At 37.7% G+C, this 8,110-nt stretch overlaps 1 pseudogene across 1 annotated transcript; it reads left to right on the top strand.

Moving 5' to 3' along the window:
* Positions 1-468: 468 nt before the first annotated feature.
* On the top strand, positions 469-5,013 carry LOC104601809 (AAA-ATPase At3g50940 pseudogene; annotated as a pseudogene). Its single transcript, XR_016079636.1, has one exon. The product of XR_016079636.1 is annotated as an AAA-ATPase At3g50940 pseudogene (transcript).
* Positions 5,014-8,110: the final 3,097 nt, after the last annotated feature.

Genomic DNA, 8,110 nt, shown 5'->3' on the forward strand with positions numbered 1-8,110 from the left:
AGAACATACGTAAATTAAGTAAAGCTTTATAAAATAAAATTATAAAAATATATTATATCAGAAATGATATAATCTAATAAAAATAAATATGAAGGAATAAATTGTATTTGAAAATATAAAAAGAAATTAGGAACAATATCAATATATATGGATTATTTTATTTAGTTAATTAATATATATATATATATATATATATATATATATCAAGTTTCTTAACAAAACATACATTACAAAAATTAGAAGTATTATTTGATACAACATCCAAAGATTGGGTTGCTCGATAGCATTAAAATGCAAAGTTTACTTAAACGTCCGGTGAAGCTCAAAGCCCCAAATCAACAATCCGTTGGTTAAAAAAAAAACATAAAAGAACAAAAGAAAGAAAAATAAAAAAGCTCAACAATCTATCAATTAATTAATTTTTTTATGCTTTGATAATTACTAAAATTTATCGGAAAATCGAGAATCACGACAAGCACATTTTCCGCTTTTAAATAAATTCAAAACATCATGTGAACTTAACTAATTTTCATCGCTGGCATGTGCTTCATTGGAGTTGGAGGATAGCAAGATAGTGGCACGAGTCCGGCTTCTATTAGAGTATTAGGGCAGAGTCCGTACTTGTACCGCTCGCGCCGCACGAAGACGTGCCACGCATCTTTTGGGTCGTGGCGACGTGGCGTAATGCGTGAAATGAATTAAACAGAGTTTATCCTTCATGCCGTCGGCTTCTCATTCGTTCCATTCCACTTCCTTCTCGAGACTCCCGGACTCTGCCTTCCCCGGTCACTCTCACTCTCTCCCTTTCCAACCGGCAGCGATTAACAGCCATCACCAACGACCCCCTCAAGTATTTTGGACTTTGCCCTGTAGAAGCCGGACTGTTATCATCAGCGACTGTTAGAAGCTGGACTCTCTTGTCAACGGTAATCAGAGTTCAGATTCGTCTACCCTTGCTGAACAAGCAAGATCAGAGGATTCTATGGAGAAAGGAGTCCGACGAGAGAAGAGATGGCCACAGGCTACAAGAAGTGGAGGTGTCATCGTCGTTGTCTCGTGTTTTCTCACTCTGCCGCTTGGGGAGTCGGTTTCAACCTTCAATCTGGAGAATGTCTGCAGCCATGGGCTGTTCATGGTGGCGCCATACCAGTGCGACCCATGACTAAGACTTATCTTCCAACACCCCCTGGGACTCTCTGATGAAACCACTTCCATACTCGTCTGCATCTCCCATCCCCCCGTCCCCCCCAATTCCCCTTCTCTCCATGTCCCGTTCTCGGCGCTGCTTCCCTCTCTCCCGATGATCAACTCAACTATCTACCTACTACTTGTAGTGTTTGTTGCCCTTCTTTCTCTTCCTCCAGTTTATTAGCTTGGTGTGTGATTGTTAATTTCAGGCTCAGATAGCACGAATGCTGTGATGACAATGATGAAAGGTATATAAGGGAGCTTCACAAGTAGGAATATGACAACGGGGCAGGGCAGGCATCTCCATCCCCACGGGTATCCCCATTCACCGTGATTTTTTATGACGTTAACCATTTTGTTTTTGTTTTTTATTTTATTTAAAAAAGTCAAATTAAAATAATTAAAATTTTCTCATTCCCATTGGGAAAATCCATCCCACCCGGAATCGGGGAAATAGAGATAATTGCCATCCCTATTCATAAGATCCTCGGGGAACATGGAGATAATTGCCATGCTGTTGAGCAGCATCGCAACAGCCAAATGCCCAGAACGTCCCCAACCCAGAAACTGTCTCAACAGCCTATGCTGTTGAGCAGCTTGAGCCTATTCTTTAGGTATTAGATAGACATGCTTTTCATTTGATTGTTTCATTGATTGTGTTACGAATACAAAGACACAAAGGAATTTACTGATTTTTACGCTCAGTTTGGAAAGTGTACAATCTTCGTATTTATATTTGTACTCTTCTAAACTGAGCCTCGAGCCTTAGCCTGAGGTACAAATGCAAATAAATATATATAGAGTGCAAAACTTTATATTTTATATTATTTTGTATGTATTTATTCTCGGTCCTGATAAAAAGCCCAAAGCCTGGGCTGGACCTGAGCCTGAAGTAAAGTTCATGCTGCTGAACAGAAAGAGAGAGCAATTTAAAAGAAAAAATAAAAATTATATATATATATATATATATTAAATTATTAATATATATATATATTATAATAAATATTATATATTTTATATTATATAAATTAGTTGGGCCAGGCCAGGCTCGGGCCGAGCTTTTTCAAAAAATCTCAAGCCTGACTGGGGTGTTAAGCCGGGCCGGGCTGGGCCGTCGGGCTACCCGGCCCATGAAAAGGTCTAAATGGGAACAAGCAAGTCCAACCCACAAAAATTCAAGAAGTTGGTTTTCAACTCATTAGGACCCATATGATATGTAGAGGATTTATTTTCAGTCAAACCTGAAATCATAGAAATCTACGATGATAATAGAAACAAAGTAACAGCAAAAAGTTGGGTAACAATAGTAACTCACTAATGAAGTGATAAAAAGAATTTCAGAGATCTAAATAACAAGGTAAAATCTCAATAAAAATTCACTAATGAAATGGACTGACAAAATATGGAATGAATATTTAAATGAAAACCTTGTGGGGCGAATTCAATAAGCGAAAATTTTCCTTTAGCTGTGGTTGGAAACGATGCAAATGAAGTATAAATCTCGGTTGGTTCATTTTTGTCTGTATTTGACAATATTATATTTATGCACTGACAAATAACAGAAAATACATTTTTAATGAATATTATTAATAATAAGATGCAAAAATAAGAAGTAAATTTGAATTCAAGTGAGCATAGAATGAATTGGTGTTTGCATCCATTACAACTTAAAAAACGTTTGATAAGAAGGTAAATTTATTAGTGCATACTGTACATATATGTACATACATCTTTTTTAAAGTAATTTCTTTTTTTAATTTAATCCTCCTCCGTTTCACTTACGGTATTCCGCCTTCCTTCCATGACATTTCCTCGACGATTTGATGGAATTTTTTTTTATTTTGTTTATTCCACGGTCAAAGAGAGGATGATACTTCCTTTTCTTCTCATCTCTAGTATAAAAATCTGTTTATGCATTGGCCAGAAACAAACACCAGAGACAGAGAGATCGATTCAGATCGATTGAGAGAGAGAGGTTCCGCTAATTGAACTAATTTTGAAGTAATCTTCAAATACCTCAAGCCCTAGCTCGTGATCCCAAAGTAGAAACGATGTTTTCTGAAAACAGTGCAGTCTCATCCAAAACAATTTTATCCACCGCTGCCTCTCTGGCTGCATCGGTGATGCTCGTCCGTTCGATAGTCTACGACTTCTTGCCCCACGAAACTCAAGACTACATCTTCTCCGGCATCCGAAGCCTCCTCGGCCGTTTCTCCTCTGAGCTAATCATGGTCATCGAAGAATTCGACGGCCTCACCAGCAATGAAATCTATGACGCTGCCGAGATTTACTTGGGCACCAAAGTCAACCCCTCCACCCGAAGAGTGAAGGTCAGGAAAACCTGAGAAGGAGAAGAACTTTACTGTCACCATGGAGAGAAACGAAGAGATAGTAGATGTTTTCGACCGTGTAAGATTCAAGTGGAAATTCGTATGTGCGCCGGTGGAGTCCCAGATTTTCAACCACCGGCGCCAGTTCAATTCGACAGTCCAATTTGAAGTCCGATCGTTCGAGCTAAGCTTCCACAAGAAGTATAAAGACAAGGTTTTGATTTCTTACTTTCCGTACATATTGGAGAAATCAAAGGCCATCAAGGACGAGAAGAAGACATTGAAACTGTTAACCGCGAATTACAACGGATATTACGATAACCCATCAGACGCATGGATATCGATTAACCTGGATCACCCAGCGACCTTCGAGACGCTGGCCATAGAGCCGGATCTGAAGAAAGCAGTAATGGAGGATCTGGATAGGTTTGTGAAGAGGAAGGAATTCTATAAGAGTGTAGGGAAGGCTTGGAAACGAGGATATTTGCTGTATGGACCTCCAGGCACGGGCAAGTCTAGCTTAATCGCGGCCATGGCTAATTACCTCAACTTCGACGTATATGACTTGGAGCTGACGAGCGTTCGATGCAACTCGGAGCTCAGAAGTTTGCTGGTCGGGACGGCGAACCGATCCATACTCGTGGTGGAGGACATCGATTGTAGTGTTGATTTTCAAGATCGACAAGGACAAGCCAATCCCAGCCGGAGGAAGGAAGAAGAACAAAACAAGGTGACACTTTCAGGGCTGCTGAATTTCGTGGATGGACTATGGTCGAGCTGCGGCGATGAACGGATCATCGTGTTGACAACCAACCATAAGGACCGGCTGGACCCGGCTCTACTTCGACCAGGCCGCATGGACATGCACATTCATATGTCCTACTGCACTCCCGGTGGATTCAAGATACTTGCTTCTAATTACCTTGGAATTGATGATGATGATGATGATTCCCTCTCTTCTAAGGTTGAGGAAATCCAAGGGTTGATAAAGGAGGTGGTGGAGGTCACCCCTGCTGAAGTGGCTGAGGAGCTTATGAAGAACGACAATCCCCAAATCGCACTACAGTGCCTCCTTCAATTCCTGCATTTGAAGCAGCAGCAGAAGATTAAGAGCATGGAAGCCATGTCCTCTACTATGGCAGAAGCAGCAGCAGTGGTCGATGGTCGTCAACGTTGAGTGGGGCCTGGGCCCACAACACAATCTTAATTTAAGGACCAGCAACCCAAGGGCAAGGGGATCCACCTCTATCTCTAATCTCTATTGTACAAAACAAACTACAAGTATTCGGGCCGGGAACGGAAAGCTGGAACTTAGAAGCCAACCAACAGCCCCAATTGCCACATGCTTGCTTATTCTTGTAAATTAAACAAAGGGCCATCTTTTTTTTTTTTTTTTGTTTGGCAATTAAGTGTCAGTTTTCCAGCTGGTTGGGTCAACAGTCAACACATTCCACATTTTTTCAAGGAAAACGACTATTGATTTGGTCATTTTCAAGTTTTTAGGTGTCATACCTTTTCCATACCATGGTTACTGGTTAGACTCTTCTTTTCTGCACCAACGTGCATGGTAAGATTATATTGAAAAACTTTCAAAGCTATCAAAACTTTAAGTGGCATATGATAAATCTAAAATTCAATAATCTATTATTTTAGTCTGAAATGTTAAGTGGAAATTCTCCATTATCTGAAATTTTACCCTTATAAATAGATCGTTTGATAATATTAAATAATGAAAAGAATATTAAATTAAAATATTATAATATTAATAAACAAATGTTATGATTTTTTTAAATAAATAATTATTTTTTTATTATTAACTAATAATAAATAAAAATATTTTAATTAATGTTAACAAACATATCACTAAACATTCTTTTTACTAAGTAAATATTTATATAAATTAAAATGAAATTATTTATTATTTGTAATAATTATTGGATTGTAATATTTATTTATTTTCATTAAGTAATAATAATAATAATAATTATTATTATTGTTGTTTTTGTTGAAGAAATATTATTATATTAATATTATTATTTCTTTAAAATAAATAAATAATAACGTTTTTAATTAATAATAAATATTTATAATGATATTATTTTATTATTATTATTATTATTATTATTAAATGAATTATTATTGTTATTCTAATAATATATTATTATTAAATGAATACTATGACTAAAAGTTATTATGAATAAATAAATTAATTAATTAACAATAGATATTTCATAATAATTTTTATTATTAATTTTTTTTTTTTATTTTTAATATTATTAAAATAATTATTATTTATTAAATAAATAATGTTTATTATTATTAAATAGAAGCCGGTAACGAGGGGCCTTTGGTGAATGATGACAATGCTAACGTAACAAGGGCTCCATGAACGGAAGGATTCACCCGTGGGGCGTGAAGTTAGCAATTAGCATTGTCCAGTATTTATTTACTTGCTGGAAGCCCGGCGCCGGCGGCAGGCAGCGGCTTCCTTTATCCTTACTCGAACCATCGCCAATGAGTTCTACCTTCTACGTCCACTCTACCCGACGAGATCTCGGACGATTTCTTCTATCATCTCCGCAGCCTTGACCGGTTGACCCTCCTCTCAAGTCTCAACTCGACCTCGTCATCGCTGAGTTAGTGAGTTCCACGGCCTCACCGAGTCACCCCTCGGTACGCTTGGTGTGCCAACGTTTACTTGTCTTGGGCACCAAGATTCCCCCCTTGCGCTCCAAGACTCAAAGTGAACAATCCCGATAAGGTCAGGAGAAAAGGCTCGTCGTTTCCATTGACAAAAACCAACAAATCGTTGACGTTCTTCCAAGGTATTAAAGGAATTGAAGTGGACATACATCTACCTGTTGCCCGGGCCGAACCCTCTCCCAAGTCCCATCACCAACAACCGAAATCTCAATTCGAATCAACGATAAAAAATCCGTTCCTTAGACCTCAGTTTTCACTTTTCACGAATAAACACAGAGAGACAAAGTGCTCGATTCTTACTGGTCTCACATCCTAGTCATAGAGATAAAAAAAAAGCCATCAAACAAGAAAGGTAGTGAAGCTCCACACATACGGTTTATCATAATGGGAAGGACTATTGGTGCTCCCGTCAAATGACTCAAATCTTGACCATCCCGCAACCTTCCGATACGCTGACCACGGATCCGGATCTCAAGAAGGCGATCATAGAGAATCTTGAGAAGTTCGTTGATACAAGAGGATTTTACAGGAGAGTGGAGAAGGCTTTGGTTTACACCCCTAAAAATGTTAGTCCTTAAATCTAGTCCAGTTAAGGGTCCAGCATGAACATGAATAGTGTTAAGCTCAGACCTAAGAAATGAACAGGGTACAGATTAACCAGGTCCAAACACTATACCGAATAAGGATTGACCCCGTACCTAGCTTTACTAACCTAGACGAGTTCAAAAAGAACAGGAAGGTAGCAACATACTTTGCCAGCAGAATAAAAATATGATTTCCTCATAAAGTGATGGAAGTGGAGTGGCTTTCTTTAATTCTTTCCTACACTTAGCGCTTTAACTCTGGTTGTATGGTAAGCATAGGTAAAGAGATGACAAATGGTAACCATCGGATGAAGTGCCACTGTTTTTTTAATTTTGAGATGATAAAAAGTCATTAATGCCCACGTGCTTGTAAGTTGGAAGTTGGAACCATCTAATTTTAGGTGAATACATCCCCAGGCCATCACTAATATCATTAACTAGATGCCCAAAATTCATCCTTCAAAAAAAAAAAAAAACACTAGATGTCCAAAATCATTATTACCATCAAAATCAATTTGATATCAGTCATCCCCGTCTTGGCATCATACTCCCCATTGTTGCTTCGCAAAAATGATTTACCAAAGAAATAACATTCTATCTGATATACATCCTACCATAATAATTTAGGATTTAAAGTTTAGGGTTTAAGATTTGAGAATTTTAGGATTTAAGATTTAAAGGTTTAAAACTTAAATTTTAAAATTTTAGGGCTTAGGGGCTTAGGGTTTAAGGTTTAAGGATTAAAAGTTTGAAGTTTAGATTTTAGGATTTAAGGTCTAGGAATTTAGGGTTTTTAATCAGGTAGTAGGATTCATGTCCTCCAACATGGCAGTAGCCATGTATTGCCCTTCCCGAGGAAACCACTTGGCAGAATGCAGGCCAATCAACAAGTAGTGGGTAGCAAATCCGGAGGCTTACTATTAGGCCTTACTGATTACCATCAAAGATCAAACCATGTGATAGAGAATTAAGTTAATAAGTAGTGCTTTATTTTCCTTTTATTTTATTAATTTTGGTAGCCAGCCCCCTAAGGCTGAATCAATGAAGAGTACTATTCTCAAGATATTCCACACTTTCGAAACAAGACCGACTCTAAGAACCATTTCAGACTATAATCTTTTATCTAATGCATTTCAGAATTCAGAGAACGGGGTACAATCTTTAAAATTACAAGTGTTAGTTTAAATTAAATGTCTTCCATCATTGGTTGAACTATGGCTTTGTTACTAGAAATGAGCAAAACCAAAAGGCAGCTAAATGCAATAAACCAATTATCTTCAAAACATTATGATTGTCAAGCGTTCA

The sequence above is a fragment of the Nelumbo nucifera genome, chromosome 1, assembly GCF_055504915.1.
Source record: "Nelumbo nucifera cultivar China Antique chromosome 1, China Antique-T2T, whole genome shotgun sequence".
NCBI lineage: Eukaryota > Viridiplantae > Streptophyta > Magnoliopsida > Proteales > Nelumbonaceae > Nelumbo > Nelumbo nucifera.